This window comes from Balaenoptera musculus, chromosome 17, assembly GCF_009873245.2.
Source record: "Balaenoptera musculus isolate JJ_BM4_2016_0621 chromosome 17, mBalMus1.pri.v3, whole genome shotgun sequence".
Classification (NCBI taxonomy): domain Eukaryota; kingdom Metazoa; phylum Chordata; class Mammalia; order Artiodactyla; family Balaenopteridae; genus Balaenoptera; species Balaenoptera musculus.
In genome coordinates this window covers 71,803,226-71,816,460 of record NC_045801.1, presented here as the reverse complement: position 1 = coordinate 71,816,460, position 13,235 = coordinate 71,803,226, and positions in this window count along the sequence as shown.

The following is a 13,235-nucleotide window of genomic DNA, read 5'->3' as shown; positions in this document are numbered from 1 at the left end:
TAGACTACTAATAATGCTCCTCTTATACTGCCTCCCAAGGGGCATAAAAATCTGATATAGCCAGAATTCTTACCATAGCTTCACCATATGGGAGAAAATCACATGTGTTAATAACTCCAGTGAGCTTCAGGTCTTTACCTCTGTCCTGCCTCAATGATGTTGAAAGTGCTGAGTTTCAGGGCTTGTCCAGAGCCTCCTTGCTGGGTGATTAGAGATGGAGAGAGCTCCAGTGGAAGGAGCAGTATCGTAGAGAAAGGAATTCCGTAGACTACCATCTTGCCCCCTGGTTCCGGTAGACACACAAAACTGCTGAAACAAGTTTAGTAGAAAGTCTACTTGTGTTGCTTGTTCCAAGCTTGTATTAATCCATTCATTACTCACGCATATACATTTATTCAGCAGACCTCATGATAGCGATAATGCGAAGGGTAGGTTTCAGTGGTGTCAGGGAATATGGGAAGAGTTCTGAAAGGCTACTGGAGACCCTCCTTCAAAAAAGCAGAGCTAAAATGGGTTGTACAACATGATTAGAATAGATTGGACTGACTTTAGCTCCTTTTGGGGGAAGGAGAAGTTTCTTTCGCTCTGTAGTGTTTATGCAATTAGTTTCTTAGTGGGAATGTTTTAATTTCGGTCTGTGGCCTCCTACTTTCCTGCTTCCTCACTGGTGCAGTGATTTCCGAGTATCTTAATAACTACAATGGGTATGCTTTACTTAATGGGTATGAGCTTTAGAGAATAATGTCATTTCCGAACACTTAATGAGTTTTGCAATTAACAAGGCATTGAAGTTCAAGGTCTTAAAAAAAAGACATTTCCCTAATGACACGGCTGCCAACTAAGGAGCTGATAATCTAAAAAAGTTATTTCTTCCGCTTTAGGCTAAAATAAATTCTTTATGTCTTACCGTGACAAAATTCAAAGTGTGTGAAGTGCTTTTTGACAGCTATTACAAAAAGAAAAAACTTTCAAAATATGTAATTCAATAGTTTTTAGTTATAAAAATGTAGAATTTGAGGGAAAGACAGAGAATGACAAATTATAGCAAAATGAACTACTAAACATAGAATGTCTGTCTCAGTTGTAAACCTGAAAACTAATAGTGGAAGATAGGATATATATTCTGTTTTCACAATAAAAACAATAATTATTGATGCAAAGTTCTGTGAGATACGAGATAGGTGGGCAGTGACTTCTAGATCTACCCTGAATTTTCCTTTAAGCTCCTAGCAGTGTCTGTTGCCTTGCAGGTAATTTAATTTAGGATAAACTCTTATAATAGGAGTAGAAAATGGTCTACTAATCCTATAATTCACTTCCAACCCCACTAGTCTGTGCTTGGTTCCAGACCTGTTTTCAGTGGAGACACACTAAAGACTGGCATCCTATTTCCCAGAGGCCAATTCCAATTAAGAGAGGACCCTAAGTATCTAGCATAGGCCCAAAATATCCCTGATAAATGCACCAAGAGCCAAATTTGAATTTGATGTTGAAATCCAGGAGTCTTGTGCTGTGCAGTTGGAGCTTTGATTCCAGTGCCCCTGGACATTTATGATTCTCTGAGTTCCCAGCCGTAGGGAATTTAGTTTACTGATTTCTTCAGACTGAGTTTCTGGCATTGCCAGATTGAGCTTATTAGCTACAAAAATTTTAAGATTAACATTAGCAAGGCTGCTGGCACCTACTATTGAAGTGGCTGAGTGGTTAAAGGGAAGGTGGGTAAGCTACCTTACTTGGCATTCATGCGTTCGAATCCTCTCATTGCTTAGTTCATTTTATTTGGTTTTTAGAACATTGCCAGGTGTGTGTGTGTGTGTGTGTGTGTGTGTGTGTGTAACAGATGTACACTGATTATAACTGTAGGCTACCATCACAAGTAAGGAAGGTTGGTAATTATCAAGCCTTTGGGCTGGATTGAGAATAATATTTAGCCAGGGTTGTTATATAACACATTGTAAAACAAAATCCCTGGTTGCTTTGTGAAAAAAAAAAAGTGACGTAAATATAGCAGATTTCAGCACTTGTTATTGGGGAGGGCAGAAGTGGTCTGGAGAATGCTTTATTTCTGTCATCTTTAGTTTTGGGTTTATCTTACTCAGCTCCATTGTAAAGATTGTGTAATGTAATTGCTTTTCTCCTCAGACCTCCTCTTGAAATGTGAACTTTTCAATTTGATTATGAAGACTATCCCTCAACTGCTTCATCTTCACCTTTTCCTACTTCCAGCTCCACTCTCTCACACATACAACATCATAATGCCTCCACCTTGTTATATTAGTCTAACTGCCTCTTCAGCTCTCATAATTTTACACACTGTGCTACGTGTTCCTTGTGGTACCAGCAGAAGCACAGGGGAAAAAGCAAGGACATTTCAAGCCTCTGCTTAGATCACATCTGGTGTAATCTCATTGGCCAAAGCAAATCACGTGGCTAAGTACACAGTCAGTGAGTGTGCCTTAGTCAACTCAGGCTGCCATAACAAAATACCATAGACTGGGTGGCTTAAACAGCAGACATTTATTTTTCACAGGTCTAGAGGCTGGGAAGTTCAAGATCAAGGCACAAGCAGATTCAGTTCTTGGTCAGAGCTCTCCTCCTGGCTTGTAGATAGCATCCTTCTCACTGTGTGCTCACGGGGTCTTTCCTCCATGCCTATGCCTGGAAAGAGAGATCTCTCTCTTCTTATAACGTCACTAATCCCATCATGAGAGTCCCACCCTCATGACCTGATCTTAATTTAATTACCTCCCCAAAGCCCCATGTCCAAATACCGTCACATTGGGGGTTAGGGTGTCAACATATGAATTTGGAGGGAACACAAACATTCAGTCCATAACAGAGTGATGAAACACAGTCTACCATTTTAGGGAGGAACTGAAAACTTACATGGCAAAGGTTTTTATGATGAATAAAGAACTGGGCCAATAACTCAATCTACTAAGTGATACATGTATTTCCCTTCATTCAACTTATATTACATATACTAGGACTTGGAATTAGAGCTTGAAGCAAGGTGGAGTCTCAGAGTTGATGAATCTTATAGCATAGTGGGGACAACTGACATGGAGCAAGCAAAGTACAGATGTGATCATTACTGTGATAGGACTTCCCTTGCCATACACTATTCTTTTTTTTCTGGAATGTCCTTCCCGCTTAATACCATTTATTTATATCTAATAACAGTTTCAAGACTGAGTCAAATGTCACCTTTTGTAGGAAGTTGATTTCCTCCTGTAATCCTTTTTATTCTATGTTCTCCCACTTTTATCAATTCAGATTCTCTAGTGAACCCCAGGAAAGGGTTCCTTGTTGATACATATTCTGTAGCATATGTCAGACTGTGCCATGTGATTGTCCTAAACACAACTAGGATGGAAGTAATTGTGGCATCTATGTGAAGGACTGCTGTAAGTATGAAAAGATATTCCCTGGCCCATGATGAGCCCTTGGTGAAAGTGAGCGGCAAGTATCACACTTTTTGAAGATAGAAGCTGGATTTTCTGTTCTTTTTTGCTGCCTCTCAAGACAGAATGTCATTGAATGATTCCCAAATCCAATTTTGCAATACTCACAGTATCTCAAATTTATTTGAGAGGTGTTTCATTTAATGTGCTCAAGCAAAATTAAATTTTATTTATGTTAACTTAATAAAAATAGAAGAAAATGATATTTCGTGTATCACTGGGAGGGCAAATAAAGTGGCAAAGGTTGTAGCGTCATGTCTCCCAAGGGGTTGAAAGTCACTATAAATAGGTGCTTTAATCAAGGTTAGTTAATGACAAGGGTAGGACTTATATATTTCTCTTTAATAACAATTTAGGCAGTATATTTTTAAGGATGTAAGCTGGTCATCCCACTAATAAAACCTTGAAACCTGAGATAAACAAGGACTGCAAAAGAATGCGGTGTCCTCTCTGGTCTTTTTTTTTCCCTCTCTCTCTCTCTCTCTTTTTTTTTTCGTTTTTGTGTCCTTGTCACTGCAAGGATTTTTCAGTTCACCAATTAATCTTCCTTTTTATTATGTCTTATCATGGTTGAAGCATCTTCTAAGAACTGATAACAGGAGGGGAGAACTAATGATTTATTTCAAGAGGAAGATCAGACTTAACGTTTGAAGGTTGACACTAACGTCAGTGAACACTTCATGGAAGTGTGTCTGGATGGATCTGAATATGTGTACCGCTTATCACTGAGCAAGGTCGCAGGGCCTGGGGATTTTGAAGTGCCAGAGAACTCTGTCATCCTCAACCCTGTATTTTGCAGATGAGCAATCTGAGCCTCAGCAAAGTTAATGTCCTATTTTAGAGCACATGGTGAGTTGGTGTCAGAGTCTGGATTTGAACCCAAATATTATGGAACTAATCCTATGCTCTTTGAATCTTATCAGCTTTCTTGGAGATTTATTTCAGCAGTTGAAAGCTTTAGATAATGACATTTATCATGTCTTCCTTAACCGAGGACAAATGCTACATGGGTTTCGATCCTGGTAGAAAAATGTCAGACTATATTCTAAAATGTAAGAAATGATCAGAAGAGAATTAGATGTTACCTCTGTGGCACCACGTACCAGTGGGAAGGGGTAAAGAGAAGGACACAGCAGTGGGGAGGATTTGGTCAAGGAAACGACCCAGGAGTTGGACCTTGACGAATAGGCTGTGTTGTATGTCAGGGTGGAGGCAGATGAGTTTGGATGTGGAGGGGAAGGGAGGTCATCAGAGAGAACCAGAGAAGGCAGAAGCCCAGGAAGGGAATGTTCAGATGAGCGTTCATCCTGGAAGCAGCGGATGACTCCAAGGCCGCCACAAGGGAGGAAGTGGGGTTTGCTATACCACATGTGACTGCTGGACAAGAGGAAAACACTTCGGTTTTCAGAAAGTCTGAGACTATATCCAGTTTTCTTCTGTGATGCTGATTACATACATATAAACAGACTCTTACACATGTTCCTTTTGTCCTAGTTATTCCATTTATGGTATTTTTTGACTGTTTCCAACTAGAGCTAGACTGAACTGAGAATTTGGGGAAGGCAAAGATCATTTATGACATAATTGTATTACTCCCAAGTTTCCTAGTATTGTTTCATGAATACAGGGTAAAAAATGTATTGAATATATGAAAGAATGGGATGCAGAGGAAGACGTCATACCCTGACTTTCCATGAGTGGCTCTTGGAGGATCCAGCCCTGCCCTCACTCCATCGCCCTACTAAATCCTTCTGAGTCTGTCCTGCGCCTCGTGGGATCTTAATTCCCTCAACAGGGATTGAACCCTGGCCCTCAGCAGTGAAAGCTGAGTCCTAACCACTGGATCACCAGGGAATTCCTTCTCTCTTTTTAAAATTGCTCTTCTAGGGACAGAGTAATCTAGGATGCAACATGGATTGTGTTCCTTTCAGGCTTTCTCTTCAGGGCCGACATGCTTCTTTCGCTAATTTTCATTTGTTTTCTCAACTCCCTCCAAGTGACGAAGCTTTCTACTTACTGGTGTCTTTTATAGGTCTCCTCATCTCTCATGTTTGTTGCTGATTCTAAGCCTTTATTGCTCTTGTAGCTCCTCTTGTGGAGTCAGACTGTATTCTACTCTCTCCACCCCTGATGTCTGGCCATTACGCAGAATGTGCGTTCTCGCTGTTGTGCATTCTGTACGCCGGGGCTAGACTTTGGCAGATATTTTTCCTGTGGTACTCTAAATATTTGTTTGATGATTGCTCACTTAAAAGCTGAAATCAATTTCTGTAGCGAACAGAAGCCGCTGGACTTACACTTCCTGTGTGTAAGTATTCAAATCAGTGCTACTTTCTGTATGCAAAATAAAATCATAAACTTGAGGGACTATCCTTGGTATTTACTAACGATATAACTATGCTAAGTGATGATTCATGTCTGAGACACAGCATTTTTCTCAGTGGATGCGTTTTAAATACCGATATACCTAGTTGGATGTCATGTTTAAGTTAAAGAGGGTTTGCATAGTCCTCATTTTCTAGATGTGCCATAGAGCTGCCCAGAGCTCTGTCTGCAGTCCATCCTGTAGCAACCCACGCGGACACAGCAGGTGGCCTTCAGAGGGGTGAAGTCCAGCATTCAGCATCATCATTCCCACCGCCACCAAATACTCTCCCAAGGCAGTGAGGAAAACCCGTCTCCTTCTAATATATTCATAGCCTTCCCTCTCCACTGCCTTGTTATACCCAAAGAAGCCTTCCTATAGACAGGAAAATATACAAAAAAAAAAAACCTTATATTTTTCTTCTTGTTCCTACATCCTCTGTTCTATCTCAGGTCTTCCTGTCATTGCTAAATGTCCTGAAGAACAGGGTTTATTTCTTCACTGCTCCTCACCACCCAACCCTGCAGTCTTGCTTCTGGGCTGTCCCAGTACCTGATGATCGACACGACGCTGTGCTTGCAGAGCCCCTGATGGATTCCCCTTTGCACAATTCAGTGGCCCCTTTCTGTTTCTCACCCTCCTGTAATTTTTCTAGTTTATTCCAGCCGACTACCCACTCCTTCTTGACATGCCCCCTCAACTCCTGTGACGCTATGCTCTCCCCATTCATTTCTCACTTATTCTAGTTTTAGTTTCCCCTTCTGACTTCCTCTTTCTCCACCTACCCTTTAAGAGTAACATCCTTGGTCTTCTCTGTGCCCATGTGTCCTTCCTAAATTCCCTCAGATGCTTCCCCAGCCACCATCTACCTTCAGATGACTTGAAATCTCACACCCCAGTTATTCCCTTGGGCACCACGGGCACATCTGCAACAGCTTTCTGTGTGTGGACATTCTTTTGGCTTTCAAGTTCAATGTGTCCAAAGTGAGCCTGGACAAAAGGAAAACACTTCGGACTGTGAAGAATAGCATAAAGAGCATGACCTTTGTGCCCAAACAGACCAGGGTTTGATTTCTGGCTCTTACTTTGGTATCTGGGAGAAGATACCAAAACTTTTTGTGCAGCTATAAAAAGAAGGCTGTAGAACCTACTTCGCAGAATAACCGTGAGTATAAAATGTCTAAAACAAAACCTGGCAAATGGTTGTCTTTCAATACATAGGAGATATGCAGCATTATTACCTTTTCTTCAATGCCTCTTTTTCTTCTTGCATTCCTATTGCTTTTAATCAAAATGTCATCATCCCACAGTCATTTTCTCTTCCCCTCTATCCCAATCCTCATTTCCAGTCACTGGTCACGTCATGTTGATTCTACTTCTTTAGTTTCCCTCGAATCTGTTCCCAGCTATCTATGTTTTGGTGCTTACTATTTGTTTCCTGGATTATTGCAATAAAGTTCAAGTTGATGTCTGTTCCATTTCTCGAAACTATCCATTGTATTGTCATCAGAGTTTTGTTTTACTTGGTTTTGTTTTCCTGAAACACAGAAATAAACAGGTTAGTCTTCTCAGAACCCTTCAGTAGCTCCTTGTTGCCTATGGTATAATGCCATAATCCCTTAGCTTAGCTGGCGTTGTCCTTTACAGTGTTATTCTACTGTCTTTTCCAGATCCCTCTCCCACTAGCTGATGCTCTCGCAACACCAGATGATTCAGTGTCCCCCAAATAACTGTCTGTGTTAATGACACTCCTCTGTAAAAGCCCTTCTTCCCTGAACAAAATGCCAGTTACTTTTAGCCACTTCTTCCTTTTGGTTTCTGTAACACTTGAATATCTGTTTAGTGCTTTTTCATTCTATCGTACTTAGTATGCAAGTATTCTTTTTCCCCACAAGCTAAGTCCTTTGAGAGCAGACAAGACAAATATAATGAAGCTAGAAAAAATGGTAAAGGAAGAACCAAGAAAAGCAGTTCTGCCAAGAATAAGGTCACTATGGCAATAAAGGCCATGCACAAAACCTAGTCAAGAGTTAGTCATTAATTCATTCCCTTCACAAATAATGTTGGGTGAATCCCTTGTACCCAGCACCTATGTACTGAAAAGCAACCAAGAACAAGACAGATCTGGCTCCTACTCACAAAAAAATTTGTGGGAATAAGTCATACACTTGAAATGATCTTAGAAGAATATATGCAACAGTTCCCTATGAGGAGCAACATTTCTCCTGGTTCTAAACTCTGAGAGAAATTTCCCATTTGGTATATTATTTAGGGTATATTGAGTGAAATAAAGGGTAAGGCCCTCAACAATGCTTTCATAATAAAAATAGAAGCATAGCTTTATATGACTATTAATTACTGTTGAAAAGAAATGAACATTCCCTACTACATATTAAGGACTTGCTAAATGGTTATTGAAATCAAGCCCTTTGATCTGATTTTGTCAGTCTTTTTACCAAATATAGCCAGACTCACCTCCAATAATATCACTGACATCTTAGTCAAAATGGTTCTGTGCATTTATTTGAGATATTAGCACCAACAAACCCTTATTTGCCCACATGTATCAGCTTTCTATTGCTGTGGTAACAAATTACCCCAAAATAATGGCTTAAAGTAACCAAATGTATTATCTTAACTCTGTAGGTTCAAAGTCCTATACAGGTCTCACCGGGCTAAAATCAAGGCGCTGCAGAACTTGGTTGCTTTATGGAGACTCTAGGGCAGAATTTTTTTTTAATAAATTTATTTATTTATTATTTATTCATTTATTTATTTATGTATTTATTTTTGGCTGCATTGGGTCTTCATTGCTGTGTGTGGGCTTTCTCTAGTTGTGGCGAGCGGGGGCTACTCTTTGTTGCCGTGCACGGGCTTCTCTTTACAGTCGCTTCTCTTGTTGAGGAGCACGGGCTGTAGGAGCACGGGCTTCAGTAGTTGTGGCACGTGGGCACAGTAGTTGTGGCTCATGGGCTCTAGAGCGCAGGCTCAGTAGTTGTGGCGCGTGGGCTTAGTTGCTCTGCGGCATGTGGGATCTTCCCGGACCAGGGCTCGAACCCATGTCCCCTGCATTGGCAGGAGGATTCTTAACCACTGTGCCACCACGGAAGTCCCTCTAGGGCAGAATTTGTTCCTTTGCTTTTTCCAGCTTCTAGAGGCCACCCGTATTCCTTGGCTTGTGCCCCCCTCTTTAAAACCTAAGGAACATTGCATCTCTCTGGTCATTATTACATAGTCACATGTCCCTCTGACTACAGCTGGCAAAGATCCTCTGCTTTTAAGGACCCATGTGATTAGATTGGGCACACCTGGATAATCCAGGCTAATCTCATTTTAACATCTTTAGTTTAATCACATCTGCAAAGTTTTTTGTTGTTGTTGTTGTTCTACAAAGTAATACATCCAATAATCATTTGGGGCAGGGGGAGCTTTTTTCTGCTTGCCATACCATCTTACAGACATGTGCTGTTTTACAGTGGAGATTGTGACTCCCCCAGCTACCTGTTCAAAGGAGAAAATTGCATGATGTAATTCTGGACCCTTTCCCTAAAAAAATAAATAAAGCTGCATTTCCTTAGAATCCATGGGTAATTGTGTAGGGATATGTGTGCGTGTGTGACTTAGGACATACATATTTTTTTTCTGCTTTATAAAATTAGAAATTAAAGAGGGTGTCTGGGGTGACCATGTCTGAATCTGTTTCCTTTATAGGGGACATTGGAGGTCCCTCTCCTCCTCCCCGACCTCTTTCTAATGCTTTGCATTTCCCTTCTCTTCACCTGAGGTGGAATTGATAATAGCTTAAGAGCATCTATTCCATTTCTTTGACGGAAGCAAAATGAAGCAATAAAAATATCTACCAACCCAGGGAAGCTCTTGCATAAATGACTGGTGTTTATTGCGAATGTAAAATGTTTCTGATTGTGAACACGCTGCTTCATGTGATCTTCTGAATAAAGATAATTTTGCACTGTGTGAATAATTTCCAATTGTTTTCCAGAGTGTGTGAGCAGTTAGAAAAAATATTTCTATTATGTGTTTGTCGGCTTCACTTTACAAAATTGAAACAATCTTGGATATTGTGGATACAACCAGATGGATGAGGATTTCTGATCTGAGTCTGGAATGTGAACAAAGCATAAAATGCTGCTTGTGGATTATGAGTTACTCGCTGGGATTTATCAGAAACCAATGTAATCAGTACCTCGGCAACTATCTAGTTCTGCACACAGTAGACACTCAATAAATACTTATTCACTAAGAGAATCATGTTTCACTTTTTTTCCTCTAGCCAAGAGTTGTTTGAGGATATTCTTCCCAGTCAACCTAATGTGAATCAGGTAGAAATGGCTGACATGCCTGTCAGAATAGTCTCCCTACCACCGTTGCCCACCTGATGCCCACTCCCAGGTCCTTACAAGGCTTTCTACTGAAGCCATCACCTTCCCAGGAGTGTTAACATTATATGCCACTGGTTGAGAATTACAGAGTTGCCATCATTTCTTTCCTTCTTTGTCTCTTTTTTAAAAACAGTGTCCCAGGATGGATGGAGGAGAAATTATTAACGTGACTCTCTCTTCCTTTCTGTTACAAACCTGCTTCCACATCCCCGCAGTTGTAACAAATGATTCAGCTGTTCCATGCGGGGTCTGTAAAGGTAAACATGCCTGTACTCGGCTGCCCCCTGCAAGGGCCAGTGAGAGAGGAGGGCGTGCCGAAAGGACACGTAGAAACAGATGGGGGCTGAGAGTGTATCTGGTGACCTTTGGGGAGATCCTGCTGGTGCATCATTGGTGCCCAAAAGAGCCATGTTTTCTCTCCACAGTATAAGTGCTGAAACACATCTTGTTGTGTTGTTTATCAAACTCAGCTAAAACAGACATCTGTCATAATGTAGTGATGGGGCCTCTATAGGGAAGGTGATACAGTATTGTTTCTAGGAAATAATTCCTTTTATGCCTCTTTCCCTACATAATCATTGAAAGTTGTGCACTGGGCCAGGGAGAAAGCAGGTCTTGAAAATGTGGGGAGATTCGGATTAGAGAGCAGTGAGGCCTTCCCACAATGCAAAGAGAAAGCACAAGGAAGAAGGTCATCCTTACAGATAATAAAGCTGAATCATTCCAGACCAAGCTCAGTTTTCAGTCCTTTACTTTTGACCCTCTTTTGCCCCTCCTCCCTCCACCTCGGACATCACTTTTGGATTCTTCCTTTGCTTTCTAGCTCCTCCAAGCCGAGGCACGGCCACTGGTTTCCTTTTGCCCCATACACTGGCATGCTGGGCTGTGGCTCTGAAGAATAACGTACATTCAGAAATATATACTGATCGTAAGCGTATCGTGAAATGAATTTTCACAAAGTAACCACACTAATGTCACCAACACCCAGAAGGGGAAAGAGGACATTACCATCATCAGGACTCCAATGCCCCTTTGTGCCTCTGCACAATTCGATAGGTTTTTAAAGAAGGGATTTTGGGGAATTCATTCACTTCTTCTCTCCACAATCATGCACGGTTCCCTCCAGGAATGCGCAGTTCTGTACTGTCTTTAGGAGGGAGATGGCTTTCTTTATAGGGTCTAGCTTAGAGCCTTGCGGGAGGAGCAAAAATACCCAGCACAAGGGAAGGACAACTAAAGGACTTTGCTAAAATGAGTGCAGGATCAGCACGAATAATAGAGCACTGATCAAAGGAAAAGAGGGGAGGGGAGGGCAGCGGGGTTTTGTCAAGAAAAGCTTTGTCAAAGGCTGAGAAAAGCATTTAGAGACGCATCTCTTCTTATCCTTCACCTCACTTTATAGTTTGTACCTCAGACCCTGTTTCACTGTCTCAGAATAACTCTGACCGCCCACCGTGCCATGTGTCCGGGAGAAGGGTCCCATCCAGTGAGATCTGTGGCCCTTGTTCTTTACATCCTTTGTCTGTCACTTTCACTTATGTCTGTGCTCCATAACGTCCCTGGCTTAACAAAAACAGCCTTGGGGTTGGTATTCCTGATCTCTGGGCTATTAGTGAAATGCAGCAGTGGTTGCATTCTTATCTCTAAGCACCATAAGCATCCAGGTGCCAGAAGTGTAAGATCACGACTACATTGCCATGAGATACGGGTCCACGATTCCAGTAATAGGCCATTTGCCGTGAAGCTGTGTCTGAAATTGCTATTAACTCTCTCCTCTGACTTTGATTATTCTACTAGGAATTTTCTTTCTTATCATAACTCTCCTAAATATTACATTATCCATATATCTCTATTACCAGCTTCATTCATATTGAAACTCAGATATTTTATTAAGTCACTTCTAAGGACCTTCTCTGGACAAAACAATGTATCAGGTGTTGGGAAATGAAATTAATTTGGACATGGATCTTGCCCTTGAGCAAATTAAGGTCCAGCAAGGGACATAGGACAAGTACATAAATACCTATCTTGTAAATGGTCAAAGAGATTTATAGGAAGAGAAATAGATGGTTGAGGGATGGGAAGAGAGAAGTAATTCCTTACGACTGGGAAGAAGAGAGAAAACCATGTGAGGGAAAGGGATACTTAATAGGGCCTTGAAATTTGGGTTGATTTGGGATATATGAAGATTTTAAAGCATCTCTTGCAAGAGGAGCCAAACTGCATAAAGGGGGAAATGGACACAAAATGGAGTTTGTATAAGAAACGACGGTTAGCTATTATGTCTGTTAGAAATGCTTTCAGACATCCGGGGTTTATTCAATGAGAACCTGGAGGTGGTTGGTCCTAGGATTTGCTCAGGTCCAGCTGTGTCCTCAAGGACCTGGTCTTCTCTTCTTTCACGCCATCATCCTCAGGACTTTGGCTCTTTTTGCCACTTTGCCTTGACACCTCCCATCTCGATCAATCACTGGAAAGACAAATGGATTTGCTGTGATTGTCTTAGACCATTTGCGATTGAACCCCTTACAAAAACAAGGCTTATTAGCAAGAAGCAAGAAGAGGAGGAGGAAACAGAGAGGAATAAAAAGAAAAAGAATGAGGAAGAGGAGGAGAGACGAAATGGCCTAAAAGTTGGATTTTAGCAGCATAGTGAGAGAGAAGTTTGGATAATGTGTGGGAGCCATTTTATGGATTAACCTCGTGTTGCCAAATTCCATAGTCAGTTTTTAGCCTTCCCACTTGACCTCTTCTTGGCGTTTGACTCTGTTGACTCACCTTCCTTCTCCATGTCACCCCTTCTCCAGTGTTTTCCTTCTACAACAATGGCTGCTTCTCATCAATGTAATTTGCTGGTACGCCAACCCCCCTCCGCCCCCGTTTCCCAGATAAACGGTCCAGTTTCTTTCCTTGTCTCACCTCCCCTGATGGAACCCACATAAACTTGCCAGGTTTATACGTACTGCTAGAAAGCCTCCAGCACAAACTTTTGAGTGTTCTTTCCAC